The sequence below is a fragment of the Dasypus novemcinctus genome, chromosome 27 (assembly GCF_030445035.2).
Source record: "Dasypus novemcinctus isolate mDasNov1 chromosome 27, mDasNov1.1.hap2, whole genome shotgun sequence".
NCBI lineage: Eukaryota > Metazoa > Chordata > Mammalia > Cingulata > Dasypodidae > Dasypus > Dasypus novemcinctus.
Window position 1 is genome coordinate 43,236,790 of NC_080699.1, and position 22,309 is coordinate 43,259,098.

Sequence of the window (22,309 nt, forward strand, 5' to 3'; positions counted from 1 at the left end):
TGGGCTCCAATGGACAGTCTAAAATATAGGTCAGGAGATAATGTACAATCCTTTTGTGTAAACAGACTAAATGATCTGTTTGAAAAGCAGAAAAGTTAAACACCACTTACTCTCTGTTGAGACTAGCGTCAAATGTCAGATTCAGGGCCTGATTTATTTAATCAGAATAAGACAGGGAATAAAATCTAGGACCAATTCCTCCACTGATGTGTCCAGTTGCTGGCTGTGACCCTGGTGAGACCTAAAGACAGAGTGGGGAAGCGGCTGTGGCTCAAACAATTGGACTTCCACCCACCACATGGGAGGTCCTGGGTTCGGTTCCCGGTGCCTTCTGGAGAAGGCGAGCTGGAGTGACGGGCAGGCACAGAGGGCTGATGCAGCAAGATGACGCAACATAAAAGACACAAAGAGGAAAGACAATGAGACACAACAAACCAGGAAGCTGAGGTGGTTCAGGTGATTAAGGACCTCTCTTCCACATAGGAGGTTGGATTTCTGGTGCCTCCTAAATAGAAGATGAGCAGACACAGAGAGCACACAGCAAATGAACATGGAGAGCAGATGGCAACCACAAACAATGGGGTGGGAGGTGATAAATAATATAAATCTTTAAAAAAATAAAAGAGTATCTAGGGAACAAAACAGCAAACAGGTGGTGGTTAGTTAAGGTAAGTTGTAAGCAATAAGGGTGGGGTACAGGGCCCCAAGAGGTACTACGAACATTTCAACAAGTAGGTTGAATGCACAAATGGACAATCTGGGAAGGATACGAAATCTAGGGGCTTACTTAAATATTAGGGAAGTTGACAAAAAAGGATGCAAATGAAGAAAGTAAGATCTCCATCCAGAAATCAGAACTGGAGGGGAACGTGAGACACAAATACCTGGAGTAATAATTAACTTTGTTAACTGAAAGTAGGTGCTAAATTAAAGCCAGGTAATTTACAGCAAAGAGGATTTAAATTTAATTTATAGCAAGGAGGGTTTAAATTCAAGTTTCTGAACATCAGCAAGAGTTTCTCAAATGTATTCTTCTGTAGGATGGGATTGGATGTAGATTACAGGAATTCAGCTGAACTACAGGTAGATTAATTAATCTTAACTGTGGAGAGGTGACTGCAGTGGAAAATTCACTGCCAGGAGAGCTGAACATCATCCACTGACAGATGGAAAGTTGATGATGTGATTTTCAGTGAACAAGGTTGGCCTTCTAGCTTACAGTTCACTTAAGAATCTATCATCCAAACTCCCGTTTTTTATCAGCCTGCAGTTGCCAACTCTGTCACTACAAGAGCCACTCAGGAGGGTTTTGCTACTGGCCCTGTGGGGCTTCTATCTCTGTCTGCCATTATCTCACCAGATTTGCTTCTTGATGCTCTTCCAAGCTATTTTTTTTCAAAGGGCTTTCAACCTGCCATTCCTAATACCTATCTTTTACCTCAATCTGCCCCACAGTCTGAAGTCCACTCCATGACCCCTAAAGGGCAAAATCAGTGCCCTCTCAACGGAGCCAACATACCAGAATTACCAGTCACTTGCAGTATTTTCAGTTTTTCAAATTTTGTGTTTCTTTTCCCAGTGGATGCTAAGAGGTTGAGGAAAATGCTGTAGACGAGAGGGAAAATCAATACCCCACAGGAAGCCAAAGGTGCTAACTGTTCACACTTACATCTGATGCCAGGTTATCTAGGAAAAAATTCACAGTTAAGGTCTTAGACTGCTTATCTTTTCCCAAAGTTTTAATGGAGAATCCTTCTGAAGATATGTCTTACAGGAGAAGAGGTCAAAACTTTTACAGTGTTTTTTGGACACCAAAATTCTTGAAAGATGTCAAAGATATAGCAAAGGGTGAGAGGTTTGGATGAATCTTTGCTATTTTTCCAGGTTACAAAAACCCTCCTAGAGAAAAGAAGAGTTAAAACAAGGTCTAAAGCTCAGTAAAAGGCCAAGGGCTAGGACTACTCACTATGACTGTACTTGGCTTATTTTTATCTTCCTTGGAAAATACATGAAATTAATTTAATATTGGTCTGTCCCCTCTGTAAAATGTAACTAACAGTGGCCACTTATATGAAAGTATAGCAGAAACCCCCTACATGGAAATACCATGTGATTGTAGATGCTTGGAATTGAATTCCAAGAGGACCCCTCCTTTAATTTCAAGTAGCTTATAAGTCATTTTTTAAATTCCTCTCTACTGAGATTGACTTTGAAGATACACTCCTCATTCAGTGGTGTAGAATCCAGCAACTACCCCTCATATTTGGGAAGGTGCTAGGGGTACAATGTGAGGACTATGACAGGTATTGATGTCATCGAGATCACCAGTAGAAAAATTTTAAAAAATAGTTAACAAAGTGTTATCTATAGTACAATGTGCTAAACACTATGATAGGAATAGTGCAGGACCTCATGGGGTGGTTACAAAAGCCTCCAACAGAAGCATGGAGGATTAGGAAGCTTCTTGGAAGAAGCAACTTTTAAGTTAGCACCAGAAGGATTCATGGGAGATAAATTGGTGAAGCAGGGGAAGACGGTACTTCAGGCGGAGAGAACTACCTGGGCAAGACTCAGAAGTGAGGGAGAGCAGGCATGGTAGGTGAAAGGAAAGGAGCTCAGTGTGGCCGGAGCCTAGTAGCACAGCATGGGGCTGAGTGGAAGATTACACAAGACTTCTGACAACTGTGTAGATGGCAGTGGCTATTCATGGATATCGATCAAGCAGCAGGAGTCACACAGATCTGAGTGAGAAGACAACTAGTCCACTTTTGTGTATTCTAATTTTGAAGTTTCTGTGGTATACCCAATTAGTGATGTCTCATAAAGAATATATGATTCTGAAACAAAGGAGAAAGATCTGTGTTAGGAAGAAAAAGCTAATATTATAACAGCAGGCATCTATTAAATACCTTCTTATAGACCAGGGATTGTACTAGATATATTAAATACATTATCTCATTTAATTTTATAACATATTTATGAGGTAGAAACTATTTAGAAATGAGAAAATGAGTTTTAGAGATGGTTGTTTTGCTTGAGACATATATTTGGAAATCATAATTATAACACCTAAAGATTAATTTAAAAAGAGTTTCACATTGGGAAATCTAACATCATTTGGACAGTTCTGAACTAAGTTTCAGAATGTTTTCAGGTAACGTTAGTCATTTTCAACAACCAAACCCATGCCTTATAAAAAGATTCAACTTTTAATACATTAAAAGAATGTTTCATTTGAATTCCCAAGATGTCAATATATTCCATGTTTCCTTATACACTATATAAGTTTGAATACATGTATCAGAATTACTGTCATTAGCAATGTTACAGCTATAGTTATATGGTTGTTTATATGATAATATGATTAATGTCCATCTCCCCATATAGACCATAAATTATTTGAAGTTTGGAACTCATGGAGAGAGTAGAGAAAGAGAGGAGTACAGGACCAGTATATGGCACATAGTAAGGATGTAAAAGGAAAAAACAAAAAGAAGAATGAACAAGTGAACAGCCATCAGATCACAGATTTCTAGAATGAATAACAAAGTGTCCTTAACAACCATTTTCAGATACAGAAATGTTATAGGGGTATAATGTTTCCCTGAAGAAGGAAGCCACCACCATTTAAACCATATCAATGTACAAATCACCCCCTAGGTTCCTCTCATTACTCAAATTAACTGTAACTTGATGAAGCTAACGTAAGGGTGGACACCTCCCTGCAGGTAATCTCAGGAAACATCAGCACTGACTTAGCTTCCCTCCAGTGGAGGTTTAAGCATCTTTAAGAATGCATTAGTCAAGATAATTTTCTTTCTTCCTCACCATATCAGCTTCAAGAGCAGTATGACAGAGCCCAAAGATGCAGGCATTGAGTTTATGAGGCTCGTAATGAAGTTGATATATAGGTAGGCACTCTGAGGGGTGGGATGAAGCTTGGACCAGGGACGGCCGGTATTAGAGCAACCCTCTCCCTGCATCCATCCTGCAAGGATCCCTAGTCAGCCAATGCACTGAGACTTTGACATAAATCAGGGGGAACAATGGATGAGCATGAAGAAATAGCCTGGCAGTCCCGTGCTGCAGTCATAAATCAGGAACTAATTCAATCTTGTGAGATGCCTCGTTTGATTAATTTATGTCAGCATTTTCTGTGTTGTCAGGCTCAGTCCCTTCCCCATCCCCATCATTCCCACCTTCTCTGGCAGGAGGAAGTGCCCCCTTAGCATGATAGGAAGAAGGAAATGTACTCCAGAGGAGATCCTAGACGTCTGAGCACTATTTGCATTAAACCTTTTCCCTAGATGTAGAGAGATGAAAAAGAGGAGGGGTCTTCACAAAAACCAGGTTTCCCGAAGGGATGAAATAATCACTTTCTAATTTCTTAATGCCACCACTTCCATACTTGAGAGTGAAAGAGGTCATCAAACCTTCACCTGCATCTTAGAAATCAGAATGGTTTTCTCAGCTGAGTTAGAAAAATATATTAATGTTTAATTCTCATGGTGCAGAGGTGGTTATGACAGTACCATTTACAGTAATGGAGGACCAGAAAAAACCTAGAGAGCCAACGATAGTAAAAATAAGTTGTTCTGTATCTATATAGCAAATATACGCTTTATTTGTATGGAAAGATGCCTGTGCAATGCTATTTAGTTAAAATAAGAGCGAGTTACCAACTGAAAGTATATTGTTTCCATGTTTTCTAAAATATATATGTCGATATTTTAACCTACTTAACTGTTATTTTAGCCTATTAAACTCTATTTTATAATTTATCTGCAATGAATACATATTTCTCGTGCCATAGGGGAAAAGATTTCGAGAGTAGACTTTATTAAGTCTGGAAGTAGAATTGTAGAACTATTTGTCACCAGCTCATCAATATTATAAAAGATTTATTCAGTGTTATGGATCCATCTGAGCCAATGTAAGAAGGAGACCATATTGTACATGTACCTGATCCATGCAGGCAGACAGAAGACCACAGCTTGGCTCAAATGGAAGAGGCAACAGTGGGAGAGGATGTGGCTGGCAGGAAGGACTCCTAGCTGCTAAGAGTTCATCAGAGTCATGAGCAATAACTGTGCTTTCTATTTTAGGGGTCATGGTGATAAAGTTCTCGCAAAGCTCGACAAGTCATCTCCTCTATTGCTTATTTATTCTTGTTATTAGAGATGTCTATACCTTACTTACTTGGTTAATGGAAGGGAAAAAAAAGGGACAAACAGAACAACTAGGTTTTCCATTACGGACTACAATCCATGACAGGCAGCATCTATCAAGAACACAGTTTCTCTGTTCACACATTTAATTAGGAAACTTGAAATTGAAAGGAAAGGACAGAAAAAGGATGACGAGTCCTAAAAGAAAATACTGTATTTCACTGACTGTAGCTTTTTTTTTTTTTTTAAAGAGAGAGTCTGGATTTAAAGGGCCCCTAGATGATCAATGTTAGGTTTAGAAACTCACTCAGGCCAGGCATGCACAGAGTAATGGATATGCTTGGGAATCTCAATTCTGTCTTCTTTTGTAGATGAGTGCTGTGGACTTCACTGAGAGGCAAATGAGAATGTGCAATGAATGAGATCTTTATATTGGAAGCCTGGTTCTTAATCCCATGAAAAAGTGGTGCCTTGATGTTATTAAAAAAAAAATGTTCAATTAACCTAGCAGAGTTTAGCTCATGACTGGAGGATTATGGGAGAGCAGTATTTCTCAAGCCTGGCTGTGCACTAGCAATATCTGTGAAGCTTTATAAAAATATGGATTTCCTCGGCCACTGTTAAAACAGAATGTCTCCAGCTGGGGCTCTGAACCCACACTTTAAAGTGTGTCTCCATAGGATTCGATGTATAGCCAAGTTTGGTTAACATTGGGTTAATATATTTATTATTACTGCCCCAAACAAAACAAGAATCTTAGGTAGGAGTTGTTGGGATCCAGGTTTTAGGCCAATATTAGTCAACATTCTAATATAAGGTGTGCAACATCGAAGCTGTGAAAAAATGGAATTGAATACTTTATGAAGTAAAAAGACTCCATCAGGAACCGAGAGCAATCCAGTAGTCTCAACCTTTTTCTTTTCATGGCACTAATTGAAAACTAAAATTCCAAAGCAATATTTAGCAAGTCAACAATAATTGTCACACTGTCTCTACTTCAAAATCTGCTGCCTTGTCTCTAAGATCGCCCTCAGTGGTTCCTTTATCCTTGGAGCTCTTTCAGCCCCACCTCACGCACGAACTGAGCAGAGCTCCCTCTTGCCGTGCTTCTCTTCTTCGTGTCGTGTTGTTTTCAGGAGGCAAGGGCATCACAGAGACCAAGGGCATCTGAGTTTTCTTCGGTGCCTGCTCAAGTGTGCTCATGCTGTGTCACTACCAACCTGTGCCCCTCTCAGCACCATGTGACAGGACCTTTCAGGCTAATGCTCCAAGCATCCAGTGGGTTCATAATCTGCATTTGCTAAGGTTGGCAAAAATAAACTTTACTCATCTATGAATGTTTGGGAGCACACCTGTGAAGAGATCAAGGTGCACAGATGTATCTCTGCATGCCAGTCAAGAAGCACTGATAAATGCAAGAATAGAATACATGTCTAATGGATACCTCATAAGCAGGGTGAAACTTCCAAGGCCTGCTAGGATTCTGGGATTCCAAGGAAGGCAGTGAAAATGGCTGTAAATCCTACCCGAGCCCTGAGGAAATCAGTAATCTTAATCACTAATGCTAAGTTATGATTTTAGATAGGTTACTTGATTTTAGTAAGCTTAGCCAAATCCACTGAAATGAATGAGCAAGTAAATAAACAAATCAAAATCCTGCAACCCCCTGGACATAAAAGATTGTACCAGAGCCAAGCTTTGCCAGGGAGAGAAACTCCAGAATCTAATTATTGAGGTGGCTAAAGGAAAGTGAATACAGCTCCAGTTCTCTCCCTCACCTTGCCCAGACCTTCTCAAAGACCTGATTCTCACGAACAGTGTGATTTCTCAGAAATAGTCACTGCAATCTTTACCATGGGGGTGCAACGCTAACACACAGATTTTTCCAGCTGCTCGAGTAAATGTGAAATCTCATTATGGACTCAGCGCCACAAACCAACTGAAATGGCTTCAAAATTTGATATCAAAGGACTGAATTAAACATTCAAAATCACTTACTGCAGACTTTCATTCACTCCATGAGGAAGAAAGAGAGAAAGCAAGGCTGACGTGCAGGGCCATCTGGCCATTTTCAAGATGCCTCTGTTCTCTTGAGCCACTAAACAAATGAGAGCTGGCAGGAGGCAATTCCAAGGTTTAATGCAGACTTAAGATAGCTTTGTAGATACGTATATTTTAGGGCCCGTCTTGATCAGCCAAGCAGTATCCATTCCCAAGGACAAATGACGATAAATGAACACATTCATTAGAACTTTAAGTATGGAGCTCATACAGTTATAAATCCTGAGAGTCATGAGTCCATGAAGTGTCCCTGGGACTCATTGGCCTCAGACACAAAATAGGAGTTGCAGCCTGCATGGCCCAAGGAGGGGTTTTGGAACCCTGACCCCCTGCTCTTTGTCCAGGCAAAGCTGGGGGTGACCGTTCCCTGTTGAGAGCGCTGCTCTTCAGAGGCGAAGGTGGCTTTGGCTGACCATCTGCAGGCCGCCTCCTCTGAGCTGTGTGGCTCAAAATGGCCTTCCCCCATGGCCTGACCAAGCCTGCAGGACCTTCTGCAATCCAGAAGGTTGTTCTTTTAATGTGAAAATACATCTTAGAGACTTCTTGTGTGCATAGTACATAGTAGAATTATGTTTTCTTTCTCCCAGAAGCCCAGAGGCTAGGTGGAGACAAGACACATATTCTCCTGAGAACAAGGAAAAGGATTGAAAGGAGTAGTATTTTTGGAGGGAAGACAACCTTGTGCAATACAGTTTCACAAACACAGGACAGCGTGTACTCTGAGTATACAGAACGAGAGGCACAGATATAAAGAGGATTTCAGAGGGAGAGGTCAAGTAAGAAGAGGATTCCACTGAGATAGGTTTTTCCATAGAGACTATAATTAATAATTTGGGCAAGTTTTACAAACATAATTGATATAATTATTGCTCAAATTCTGAGGCAAGAAGACTAATTTAGCTTATACAAACACACATGCAGTATGCAGATGTTTTACAGAAAAAATACTTACACTCTAGATTTTTAATTGCTTCCCCTTGCCCTTACTGAAGAGGGGGAGAAAATCTGATTTACTTTCATAGGTAGGCAAAATGCCTTTGCTTCAACGGCTCTCTTTCTTGAGATGACACCCATCATTTTTACTATCCTGCTGGTAGTCAGACTTAAGATCCTACTGTCCCTCACGCCAACACAAACCCTGGAGGAAATTTCTATTTTTTGTGTCATTCTCAGAAGACTAAGACAGTGAAGATGAACCTCCCTCCATGCCTATCAAAGAGTTATGCTGAGCAAGCCCCTTAGCACACAATCCCCTTACTTTTCACCTCCTTCTTAGGTGGGAAAACTTCAGGATGGACCAGTGCCACTGCAGCCCCTGCCCTGGAATGGCCTGGTGATGCTGACTCAGACCTGCCCATTAGTGAGTGGCCAGCATGCCTCTTGGTTCCCAGGGAGGGTGAGAAAGACTTCCTGTCCTGTGGAGGTGAGCAGGTAGCCTCAGAATCTGATTACAAATGCACAACGATCAATGAGCAGCTCTTGCTTCTTCCCAGAACCTCCCTTCTTTTCACCACCCTTCGTCCCGCCTCAGTGTCAATCCAATTAAAATCAGACAGACGTGGGCTCCATCTAAACTGTCTAAAAGAGGGCAAGGTTACTGCAAGGACATGATAATCACATCCTCCCGTGATCTCTCCACGGACTAGGCTCCTTTTAACCTGAGGGAAGGAAAGGAGAGAGCTCTGAAAGGAGGGACTTTCTCACCAGTGTTGCAAATGTCTCTTGAGGAAAAGATGGAGTTTGACCTAGAAGAGAAGGAATAAAGCCAAGGAAGGGATTGGGTGCCCCCCACCCTTTGAAATGGGGATGACCTTGCCCGCCTCACTGCTACAGGGAAGGTGTGAAGACCCCATTAGTCGAATGCATCACACACAATCTCGGAGGACCGTGCTCTGTCTACGAGCTACAATTGTAGGGACAGGCAGCATTTAGAGAAGAAAGAAGGAAGGAGAATGACTTTAAAACCTTGCATGCCCAGAGGTTTCTATGACCACACATAAACCTGTACATGAATGTTCGCAGCAGCTTTATTTGCAGCAGCCTGACACTGGAAACAACCCACATGTCCTTCAGTGGGTGAGTGGCTGAACAAACCAGGGAGTGTCCATAGTGCAGAGAATAGTCAACAACAAAAAGGAATGGACTAATGAGACACACCGTTTGGATGGATCTCAAAGGATTTATGCTGGGTGGAAAAAGTGGGTCTCAAAAGTTTACATGCAGTATGATTCCATTTATATAACATTCTCGCAATGAAAAATTTATTCAGTTTGGTGGTTGCCAAGGATTACTTAGGGGAGTTGGGTGGGAGGTAGGTGTGGTTATGAAAGAGCAACATAAGGGATCATTGTGGTGTTGGAAATATTCAAAATCTTCAATGTGATGGTGGATACAGGAAAATATACATGTAATAAAATTGCGTAGAACTTAATACACACCCACAAATGTGTACAAGTATGACTGAGGGAATCTGAACAAGGTGGTAGATTCTGTTGATGTCAGTATGTTGGTTGTGATATAGTACCATACAAGATGTTACCCCTGCAGGAACCTGGGTGATGTTTACATGGAATACCTCTGGATTATACCTTACAACAGGATGTAAGTCTATAACTCACTGTTTAATTAAAAATTATATGGGAGTTACATAAAAAGCTTTATCAATTATCTCATTGCTCTGCAGGTGAAAACGGTCATTTATGCCCTAAATCTTCAGTCTCAAAATTAAACTCCAATGGGATTCTTCCTCCTCGGAAATAGCTGTTATGGAGGGACCATCAACTCCTGAAGCTGCAATGGCTTTCCCTTGGAACCGATCAATGTTCCTTGACATCGCTGGCAAAACACTGCCATGAGGCAAATGCCTAAACCATGTATTCATTTACACAAGATGGGCATATTTCATTCTTTCCTTCCCAAGACAGCAGTCTGCCACTGAACCTCCCAGCCAAGTGACTGGAGGGCAAGCTACAATGAACCTTTGTAGCTGGCGTCAGGTTGTCTCTTCTAATGTATTCCTCTAGTGCTCAGCTTCTACTCTAATCTGCCCTGAACAGCACTGAGGAGAGCCCTAGAAAGAAACATGCTGTCCCAGTAGAGAAGTTCCTAAATATGCCCCTTTAAAAAGGGCCCTTATAAACTCACTTTAGAGAATTTATCACCTTGATGATTTTTGAAAAAAACATGTAATTCCACTCCCATTGCTGACTAATTTTCCTGCTCTTGGCTGATGGCACACTTTCTGTGTCTTGCAGAGGAAAATCCACATATCAGGAATAAAAGAAGGCTTTCTTTGGATGATTTTGAGAGATGGTTACTCTCCTGCAGCTGAAATTCATGCTAAAATGGTACCAAAAATTAGCTATTCCCTTGATTTCTTATTATTTTGGTGATAGAAAAATACCTACACCTTTTGTGAAATGTAAGGAAAAGATGCAGTGGTGGAATTTGCATGGTTATCTAAGCTGAACAGATCTTATTCTTTGTTATTAACATCAGCCCAAGGCTGGCATGGATGCCAGCTGAGTATCAGTCATGCCCTTCAAGGAAAAGATAGCAGACAAGGGTGGAAAAGACAATTCACTTGCAAAAGAGGGCAGCCAAGTAACTTTAGAAGAATGCTGCTTCATCCTCTCTTTACAAGGGCTATCAGACCTCCAGCAAGAAAGTCCTGGTGCTAGGAATTTCCCTGGACTTCCAAGAGAAAAAACGCTATCTGCTGGAAAGTGAGGAAACCAGATCCAAGTCAATTCCAAAGAGTAGTTCACCCATAAAGGAAAAAAGGGAAATGGAAAACCAAGTTCCTAATTAATTGGATATAAAAATAAGTGATTAATAATTGCTCTTATTACAAGAGTGTCAAGGAACTTGATGGACTAAAACAATAAAAGGTGCGTTAAGTAGATATTGAGAGCAGTCATAGATGTTCTCTCTTCTCACAGCACAAAGAAAATCTCTCCTCCTGGACAGCCTGAAGGAGCTTACCCCCAATGCAGTTGACCAGTTTGGAACTCTAGCCCATAAGCAGTCAAGGTGAGGGACTCTATGAGCCAAGGAAATTTAAAGGTGCTCATTTTGTCAGCACCATCACAAGAGATAGGTTAGTGAAGAGGTCGAATGCCGCTATTTTTTTTTTTTTAGCTCAAAATAAAATCTCATTAAGATACCATGTTGACAGAAATATGGAGAAATATATTGCCTCATCTCACTGATACGAAATACCTAGAAAACCCAACCTTTACAGAAACAGATGGTGGTTTATAGGTTACCAGGGGAAGGGGGTGGGGCAGGAAGAGGAAGAGGGAGTTAGAGCTTAATGGAAGAGTAGTTTCTGCTTGAAGAGATGAAAAAAGAGGGTAAATAGATGCCAGTGCCGGTAGCACAGTATTATGAATATATTTAATTACTACTGAATTATATACTTGAATGTGCTTGAAATGGGAAATTTTATGTTCTATGTTGGTTACTACAATGAATGATTTTTTAAATAAATTTTCAAACCAATTTAAAAGGAAATTTTTTTTCATTTTTAAAATTAAAGAAGTTTTAAGTATATACAAAAATCATGCAGAAAATACAGATTTCCCATAAACCCACCTCATTATTAACACTTTGCATTAATGTCATATCTTTGTTACCATTGATGAAAGTATTTTATTATAATTGTATTATTAACTATAGCTGTAGCCCATAGTTTCTTTTAGGGTTCACCTATTGTGCTATAAAGTTCTATTTTTTCATTTTTATTCTAGTAACATATATACAACTTAAAATTTCCCTTTTTAAGCACATCCAAATACACAATTTAGTGGTAATTGCATTCACAATGTTGTGCTACCATCATCTTTATCCATTACTGACATTTGTCCATCACCCCAAACAGAAACCCTGTACCAATTAAGCAAAATGCCTAATTCCCTGCCTACACCCCAGCTCTTGATAACCTATTCTAATTTATAATCCTTTTTCTAATTATTTCATATCAGTGAGATCACACAATATTTGTCTTTTGTATCTGGCTTATTTCATTCAACATGATGCCTTCATCTGTGTTATGGCATGTATGAGAACTTCATTCTTTTTTACTGCTAAATAATATCCCACGGTGTCTATGTATCACATTTTACACACATGCTTATCTATCCATCTGTTGATGGACACTTGAGGTGCTTCCATCGTTTGGCGGTTGTGAATAATGCTGCTATGGACTTCGGTGTGCAAATATCTGTTTGAGTCCCCACTTTCATTTCTTTTGGGTATATTCCTAGAAGTGGGATTACCAAATCATATGGTAATTCTATGCTTAGCTTTCTGAGGAACTGCCAAACTGTTTTCCATAGCAGCTTCACCATTTTACATTCCTACCAACAATATACAAATGTTCCTATTCTCTACTTCCTCTCCAATACTTGCTACTTTCCTTTTTTATTAATAGCAGCCATTCTAGTGGGTGTGAAAAGTATCCCATCATGATTTTTCAAAAAAGATTTATTTAATTATTTATTTATTTATCCCCCCCTCCCCAGTTGTCTGCTCTCTGTGTCCATTTGCTGTGTGTTCTTCTGTGTCTGCTTCTATTCTCATTAGGCAGCTCCAGGAACTGATCTTGGGACCTTCTAGAGTAGGAGAGAGGCGGCGATCATTCTCTTGCACCACCTCAGCTCCCTGGTCTGCTGTATCTCATTATTTCTTTTCTATGACTTTTTTTGTTACGTCATCTTGCTGAGCCAGTCTCTGCGTGGGTCAGCCCTCCTGTATGGGGCAGCACTCCTGCGCATACTCCATGGAAGCCAGCACTCCACACGGGCCAGCTCGCCACACAGTCCAGCTTGCCTTCACCAGGAGGCCCTGGGCATCCAACCCTGGACCTCCTATATGGTAGACAGGAGCCCAATTGCTTGAGCCACAATAGCTTCCCCCATTGTGATTTTGATATGCATTTCTCTAGTGACTAATGATGTTGAACATCTCTTCATGTCCTTTGGCCATTTGTATATCATCTTTGGAAAATGTCTAAACAAGTCTTTTGCCCATTTTTAAAATGGGTTGTTTGCAGTTTTGTTTTTGGATTTCTTTATATATTCTGGATATTAAACCCTTATCAGATATGTGGTTTCCAAATATTTTCTCCCATTCGTAGGTTGTCTTTTACTTTAATAATGAAGTCCTTTGATGCACAAAAGTTTTTTTAAATAATTTTGATGAGATCCCATTTATCTGAAATAAAATTATTTTGGAGCATGAAACAAAATCTCATTAATACAACTTTCTGTGGGGCCAAATCTCTGATTATAAATATCTATAGAAAAGAAAATTGTTTGAATCCCAATTTCATGGGAATTTTGGGTCAACATTAAACTCTAAGAAATAAAATCTGTTTTGAGCTAAAATGTGTTCCTTTTGGACTCTGCCAAAAGTAAACAGGAAATGTGGCCTGGCTGCACAGTTTCTGCTGGTTAAAATGAAGAGAAATTTTTTTTAAATCTCAAACTATATCCTAAATTCAATCTTGCTCTGCAAGGTTGCATCCCCATACTGGAGGGGAGTGAGGGGAAGCCCTTTAGAATCTCACGCATTCACTCAGTTATTGAAGCTCTACTAGACCGTAAAATTCTACTTAATTTTTGTTTTTGTTTTTGTTTTTTAAACATGAAGGGAATTTTATTTCTGTTCCCACTGGGGTTTGTCCCATCTTCTTGGTATCCTGGAGAGGTCTCTAAAACAATTCATGGTTGAAAACACCCTGAGCTAGGATTTCAGCAGCAACACCCCGAGGGTGGGCAGTTGCACCAAGTGGTTGGCGTTTGGGACCCAGAGATCGGCACTCCTCACTGGAAGATCTTTGTCAAGTAAGTGAACCTGATCTAAAGTCCTGTTTAGAAATCCTCATTCTCAGACCTGAGTTGAGAGTGTGCTCTCGATTTCTGCCTGTTGTCCTGCAGTTGATGAGATGCTTGGTGGCTGGTCGCTTCCTACGTGCCTGGGCTTGGTTACTCTGTCCCCTCTGGTGCGGCTGCTTAACTTCAGCCAGATGTCTCCGATTTTCTGCTAAGCCATCTGGCTGGCAGAAAAGGCCCAATGATCCTGACAATGACCTGGTTATTCTCATCAGGGTTCTGGTCTCCTGGCACCACCACCTCAGCTGCTGTCAAAATCTGCAACTCATTCACCATTTTGCCACCTTGGCCAGGGACTCCGCCAGCTGCTGATGCTGGCACCCAGATATGGGTCTCCAGCACTTCCTCCTTGGGGCCAAAGAAGTTCTCCTCCTTGAGTTTGTCATAGATTCTTCTTTGAGCCTTGAATTAGGTCTCTGGGAGTCCAGTGATGATGACCATTCGAACTCTGGAGCCAGGAGTTCCAGGAGGAGCAATCTTGATGAAGATGCTAGGGAACCGGGATAGCTGCTTGATGTGCTGCCTCTTCTTGCCAAAGATGGTGCCCATTGCCTAGTCCAGAATGAACACCTGTGCCATCTCTTGCTCTGAAGAATAGCTCTAGTGATGCTGCTGGGAGGTGGTGGGACTGTGCTTGACAAGGCTAAGAAAAGACCTAGAACTACCACGTTGAGGCCGGGGTTCAGGTGAGATTGCAGCCTCATGGCGGCATGTCATTTTTATAGGCCTCCCGGACTCTCTGTATGATTTCCTGCTCGGCTCTGCAGCAGTTCTCAGTGGTTTCCTTCAGTGATGGTCCTCTTGGGGTTGTATGGGGTGAGTCCTCCAGCATACAGATGGTGATTTGTATCTCTGTGTCCTCTTCCACCTTCTTCAGGTTATGCCCCTCCCTGCCAATCAGATGCCCCCAAAAGTTATTAAGGGCTAGGACCTTCAGGAGAACCTCATCAGCAGTTTTTATGTCCTTTGCCTCTTTATGCATAATCTCCAGGGTTGTATTACAGGTGTAGAAACAGCTCTTGGGGGTCAAGTATACCCTGATATCCTTCTCGGCTGCACCTGCCTTCTCATTCCTGTGCATGTTTGTCTTGGACTGGGTCTGCTTTGTGATGTTGCTGATGGTGGTATCCTCCCTGCCAATATTGGGTCCACATACTGCATAGGCACCAGGAGCCACAGGGGGTGTGCTCTTGCTGCTGCTTGGCCGGGGGCCCCCGTTGCCACAGGCTAGTCCTAACGGGGCTATCCTTGGGAGCTAAAGGCTCCTCGGTGCCCATTTTCAGGACCCTGTGCTATCTGCTCATCAGTAAAGCAGGAGAACTTCAGGGCATGGTTCTCCATCTGGTGGCCACTCAGCTTCAGAATGGCTTGCCTGTTCTGCTCCTGGTTGAAACAGGTGACATTCTCTATGGCTATCTCACTCTTGGTGTTCACTTGCTCACAGTTCTCTTAACATGTCATACTGAACCAGCAAGCTGCCCAGTGCTTCCCATCGGAGCTGGGGTGGAATATTTTGGATCTGAATTTTCTGAGGCCTTTGCTTTTTTGGGACATGTCTCAATCTCTAGGCCTTTTCCTCGTAGTTCTACTTTTCCAGAGAAAGTGTCGATGGGCTTCATCACTCAGTTCTCCTCCAGGCAGTCCACGATGGCTTACCCAGATTTGACCAAGGACTGGGCACTGTAGGCGATTTTGTGGCCTGCAAATGCCTTCTTCTAGTTGGCAGCAGTCATGTTCTCCTTGAGGTTGTTCATTGTGCTCATCTCCAGCAGGACTTGGTCTCCAGCAAGGCCGAAAGGAGCTAGTGTGGACTATGAGCCCTCTAGGCCAAGGCCAAGAGATGCAGAGACCAGCAGCAGGAAGGCAAACTTTCTTTGCACACCACCCCTTAAGAAGTAGGGGGCCCAGGGAGAGGGAGTCTGAGGGAGGGGATGGGGGAGGGAGAGAGTGGGGAGAGTCCAGGAGAAATCCTTGCAGCAAGGTTGAGGCGGAAGAGGTGGAGGAGGTGTAGAGCCCTCCCCTCCCCTCCCTCTCCTTCCCTTCCTTTCCCTTCCCCCAAACCCCTTCTGAGCTGCCTGGTATGTCATGTTTCTCCCTCTACTAAAATTTTTGAAATGTTAAGTCTATTGTTTATAAGACATGGGAACTTTATTTTAAAAGATATCGAGATTTATAAACCTAGACATTTTTGGCCTTCAAGGTGCTCATAATATATTTGAAGATACTAGGCAAACACCCAAAGCAGATAAATAGAAATAAAGGGAAGTGTAAGAGTTAGTGCCAAAATAAAGTATTCAGCTCATGAACCTATGAGAAACTCATACCTAGAAAAGAAAATAAACCCTGCAAGAGCTCCAAAGAACTGCCCAGTATTTCCTGCACATCAATACTGGAAACAAATGTCTTGGTTTTCAATTAAGTCTGCACTCACTTACATTGAGGTATGATTAACGGGTTCTCATCTGAGACCCACTTATTTATGCAGCACAGACTCATTGGGAGTGTTGGATAAAACTCAGCCCAGAAACTCAGATTGGAAAAAAAAAAATAGGGGGAGGAAATGGGGCCTCAGCTGTGGATCTCTACGCTGGAGCAGAAAGAAGTTTCAGGAGAGAGCAGCGTCTATGTCCAGCTTCATTCATTCATTTTCCTGCACATCTTCTGGATATTTGGGGAGGAACAGAGCTGAATGCCACAAAGAATAGGGGAAAATTGCTGTAACAGGAGAAGAAAATGCAATGTGGAAGATCAGAGGAGGCCTTATCTTCTAATGGAAATCAAGGGAGGCTTCCTGGATGAGGTGACATTTGAGCTGTCAGCCTTGAAGAATGAGGAGGTTTTGAGTGAGATACAGCCTGCAGGGCTGGGGAAGGCATAGGCTGAGGGAGTGAGGGGAAAGAAGGAGAGCCAAGCAGATGGTGACTGTGCGCAGCAGCCACGCTCTCCACTAGACAGGGGCTGCCCATCGGGCATCCCATTATGGACAAAAAAATCACCACTGGCAAATCTATAAAACCTGGGCCCATTGAATTCACTGTCTAGCTATTAAGTAATTATTAATAATTATTAAGTAATTAAGACAGGGAACGCCACTGCAGTTCAATAGGACAGTAGACCTCTGTGACCAAGGAGGCACCTATTTATAGGAGACATATAGATAGTGGAGTTATTACATCTCAACAAAGAGGTTTTTAACCATCTGTTATTTGGCACAAGGGGATGATATTGTCCAGGATAAGTAGAAACCTTTTTCTAGGTGGGTAAATTATTGTCCTACTGAATAAAGAGAGAATTGTTTCCAACAGGGAATTCTCTAGTCTCGTCCTCAATGTTTCTTTCCTCAGTATGGTTTCCTTCATTTCCCTGGATGAGCTCCTCTTGCCATATGGCAATTTTCTTTGATGACCAGCTCAATTCCCCCTCCCCCCCCCCAATCTTCACTCTGTCATATTTCATTGCAGAAAATTTCTGGAAACTTCTACAAAGCCAATTCAGCTTTAAAACTTCATATTCAAAAAAGTCTGGGCACAGAAAAGCCAAATGTAAGAAAGGCAGCAGATTAATGATAAACTCTACACCTTAAAAAGAGGAAGTGTCAATCTATCCTTCAGTAAATTAGCCCTAAAATACCTTAAGAAAGGCAAGAACTGACACCCATAATCAGAGCTCATTCTCCAATTACATTAGGATAATCATTGTGAGGGCCCATTTGTGTTTGTATAAGATTATTTGATTTCCCACACTAAAAGGTCTTTTATTACTAACCATCAACACCATAATAGCGGTCCTAAATGTGAAGAAAAGCCATTTAAATTAATACAGCTTTCCGACTTTATTTCACGGTGCCAGCAGGGCCTCTCTGGGGCTGCTGCAGGCTTCAGCCAATCCCAGGGAAGACAGACAACCTTCTACAATGGATCCCCATAGGAAAGACAAAATGGTCGCTCAGTGGGGACGTGGAGGTGGAAAGAATTAGAGAACAATTGTGCATACAGAATAATCCAGAAGGTTAAACCTACTAAGAAAACTCAATGAGAAAGGGGGAGGCGGAGGACAGGGAGGAGTGAGAAGCAAGAAAAATAGTCTATTTTGGTTCTCTGGTCTCTGTGGCTATTTTATTTAAGGATAAAACACAATGATTCTAATTTAATGGTACTGTTCCTTGGCGGAACTCTCGTCAGTTACATCTTCACTTCCTCGGACTCCCATTTTCCCAGCATGGTATGGAAAGAACCCAGTCTTTACTACCCTTCCACAGATGCAGAAATTTAAATACAGAAAGCTTGTGAAATCTGTAAAACACATGAAGTATGAAGATGGACTAATGCTTTTATAAACTAAACTTGCAGAAGCTACACATTAGCACTGTTTTTCTAAGAGGTCACTTTGAGGGCATTTACTCCAAACGCACTCTATCACAGTTGCAGATATTTAAAGCATATCTTTTTTTTTTCTTATTCCCTCCCCCTCTCCCCCCCCCCCCCGCCCCCCCACTGAACCGTTGTCTGCTCTCTGTATCCTTCCCTGTGAGTTCTTCTGTGTCTGTTGAATTCTCATTACATGGCTCCGGAAACCCATCCTGAGACCTTCTGGAGTGGGTGAGAGGTGATCATTCTCTTGTTCCACCTCAGCTCCCTAGTTCGCTACATCTCATATCATCTCTTCTCTGTGTCTCTTTTTTTGTTGTTGCATCCTCTTGCCACGTCAGCTCTCCATGTGGGCGGCAACACTTCTAGGCGGGCTGCACTCCTTGTGCGGGGGACACTCTTTGCGCAGGGGGCACCCCTGTGTGGGACAACACTCTTTGTGCGCGGTAGCACTGCACATGGGCCAGCTTGTCACACGGGCCAGGAGGCACTGGGTATCGAACCCTGGACCTCCTGTATTGTAGGCAGAAGCTCTATCAGTTAACTATTTCTGCCTATGGTGTTCAGGTACTATTCTAGTTACTTGGATTACATTTGCTACCAAAACAGACAAAGAACCTTGTCCTCATACAGCTTCTACTCTAGAAGACACCTGTTCAATAGTGATAAGGGCTATAGAAAAAATTTTAAAGCATAGGAGGGCTGTAGCTAAGTATGCAAGCTTATATGACTATCAGATTGGGACTCATTAAGAAGGTGACAACAAGCAAAGATTTGCAGGAGATGGGGGAAGAACATTCTAGGACTTCCAGAGAAGACACCTCAGGCATATCTAAGGTGTCCATAGCGAAGTAGTCATTATGGCTGGAACAGAGTAAGTCAGGGGGTATAGGAGAGGACTTCAGACAGGAAATCGGTGAAAAGGTTCAGATCATGTAAAACCTGTTAGGTTCTGAACATTTACTCTGAGTGAAACGAGGAGCCACAACAGTGTTCTGAGCACGGGAGGGGCATGATCTGATTTATATTTTAGAATGATATATCTGGTGGCTGTATTAAGAGCAGATTGGAGGGAGGCTGAGTAGGAAACAGCAGTGGCAATCTGCTTGAAGGTGGGTTTTGACATGCTAGTGTGGTAGCAGCGGGGGCGGGCAGTGGTGGTTGAGTGCTCGACTCTGACCTGCCCCACAAGACACTTTTGCATAGAGACTCCAATGTTTTCACTTAAAATACACCCTGCATCTTTCCACCCAGCTCTGGTCATGTCATGATTGCCTCTACTTGGTATCAGTTCCAGTTCTGACAGGAATTCTCTAAGAATGGGCCAGAACTATGCCTCAGAATCACATCTGCCTCGGGAGGGTTTCAGGCTTAATGATTCTGACAGAAAGTACTAGCTTCAAAGTCTGGAATAGCAGCCACTCTGCCCCAAACTCTGACATCTACTCAGTCTCTTAGTTTTGCCTGGTCTACCTGTTTTTCTGCACTAATCTCCAATCAGACTTCCTCTTTTCCTACCTGGAAAGATGCCCAGGGCACAGACAGAATGAAAAGAAGCTAGAACCTGAAACTCTCTCAAAGGTTGGGCCATCAGTAGCTGTGCAATATATTCTATAGGTTCCTTGTTTACAAAAAAGAAAAAGGAAAAGAAAGCTCATTCTTCATTGGTATTAGGTATAAGATTATTCATGTATTGTGTACAACCGTTTCTAAAGGGCTATCACAGTTCATGTGGTCTTTGTAATATCCCTGTGATGTTTGTTGTGCAGATGGAATTGTCATAGGTGATTATATTTCTTCTCAATTTTTACAAGGGAAACTGAAGATCAGAAGGATGAAATAAATGGTCCCAGACCACACAGATGAAAAGTTGGGACACAGATCCAAATCATTTTACCTCTGGGCATGATTCTGTCTATTACACTCTGTCAGCTCTGGGTGGGTAATAGCAGATAGGTTCTGAAAGGTCTAAGAACAGCTCACCTAGATTCTGACCCCTAAATCTCACTGAGCTTTTTTCTTCTTGAGAGGAAACGGTACCAGTCAACAAATAAAAGGTTTAGCTATAGTCAATGATTGAGTGGCAAAGAATGACTGTCTCTCCCTAGAAATGCTGTCACATTTATCAGACTTCACTGCTTTCCTACCTGGGTGCTGTGAGACCACAGAAGACTTGCATGGGTCTCATCCTACTGCAAGACCAAACATCTGGACCTGTGTGGGCAAGATGCTCTTCATTTTGACCTCACCATGAGCTCTTTCTGTGAGAGTTCACTGTTCAGCATGAAGTAATTTCATCATTCATGTAATGCTTCTCTGAGGAACAGTAGTAAAAATGGTTCTAGTTTGTCTTCCTGGTTTCAACTCCAGGACCATCCTTTTTGCTTCTTCTTTACTTCTGTATTCCCAGTTCATAGCACAGTGTGAAATATATAGTAAGTGCTCAATAGGTATTTACTAAATAAATGAATGAATCAAGCCATAGGAAAAGAAAATAGGGAAGCAGATTTGGCTCAGCTGATCAAGCATCTGCCTACCACATGGAAGGTCCAGGGTTCAAATCCAGGGCTTACTGACGCGTGTGGTGAGCTGGCCCATGTGCAGTACTGATGTGCACAAGGAGTGCTGAGCCATACAGGGGTGTCCCCTGTGTAGGGGAGCCCCATGCACAAGGAGTACACCCCATAAGGAAAGACACCCCATGTGAGAAAAGTGGAGTCTGCCCAGGAATGGTGTCCCATACACAGAGAGCTGATGCAGCAAGATGGCGCAACAAAAAGAGACACAGATTCTCAGTGCTGCTGACAAGAATACAAGCAGACACAGAAGAACACACAGTGAATGCACACAGAGAGAAGACAACTGGTGGGGGTTGCGGGGGGGGGGGGAAGAGAAATAAAAAATAAAAAAATTTAAAAAAATAAATAAAGAAAGAAAATACTACGCCTTTCCATAGATTTCTATAATTTTGAATATAGGATGTTATTGGCTTTAATGGTTCTCTGGTCTACTTCTCATTTTTTTATAGATGATAAAACTGAAGCACAAGAAAGAAAACTCTAGAGTATATACCTAGTGCCCTTTTCAATATACATCTTTTATATTTTAACATATACCTGAAAAGTGAACCCTTAATTAGAAGTATTTTACACATAATAGTTTTGTAGTCCCTTTCTCTTCTTGCTTATAAGCAATAGTATCAAAAGATGCCAGTATGTTGGGTATTTGGTCAAGTCTAAGACTGTGTTGGGCTTCATAAGCTCCCAGTTTCCCAGCTCATCCACCCTTCTCATGCATTATACAATTTTGCTAATTTATAACATAACATACTCCTAATTTTTTAGTACATGTTAAATGACATTCATCAGTTAGGGATCCAATCTATTCATGGTTGATTACCAAATGAACCAGTTGCCTAAGTAATTGGGAAAAAGCCTTAGTTACTTCTCATCTATCCCTGGGGGCAATTGAAATTCTTTTCTAATTGAACAGGGAAACCAGGGTGGTTGCTGCTTTGTATTGACACACTCCACACAGATGCTTCTTCCTTCCCTAGAGGGACCTAATTATGTTTACACAAGATTCTAATCTTTCGTTCCAAAGGGCTTCATCTTTTTCACATATTTCCCATTGGTCACAGACAGGCATGATCAATAAAGAAATAATCCAACAGACAGCAGCAAACAGAAAAGTCGCTGAGGAGTTTCAAACCTGAAAGCCTGAGTCCAAGCATAAACCTACCAGCTAGGAATGTGCTCTAAGTCGTCATCAGTCCCCCACATCTGAAATTTCCCTATGGAGACAGGAAATGTAGAAG

General features: G+C 41.9%; 1 protein-coding gene and 1 pseudogene across 3 annotated transcripts in view; both read right to left on the reverse strand.

The window, feature by feature from the left end:
* Positions 1 to 22,309, reverse strand: part of OPCML (opioid binding protein/cell adhesion molecule like) — a 1,279,663-nt gene that overhangs the window by 814,137 nt on the left and 443,217 nt on the right. The window lies entirely within an intron of this gene.
* Positions 14,074 to 15,879, reverse strand: LOC139437716 (insulin-like growth factor 2 mRNA-binding protein 1 pseudogene; annotated as a pseudogene).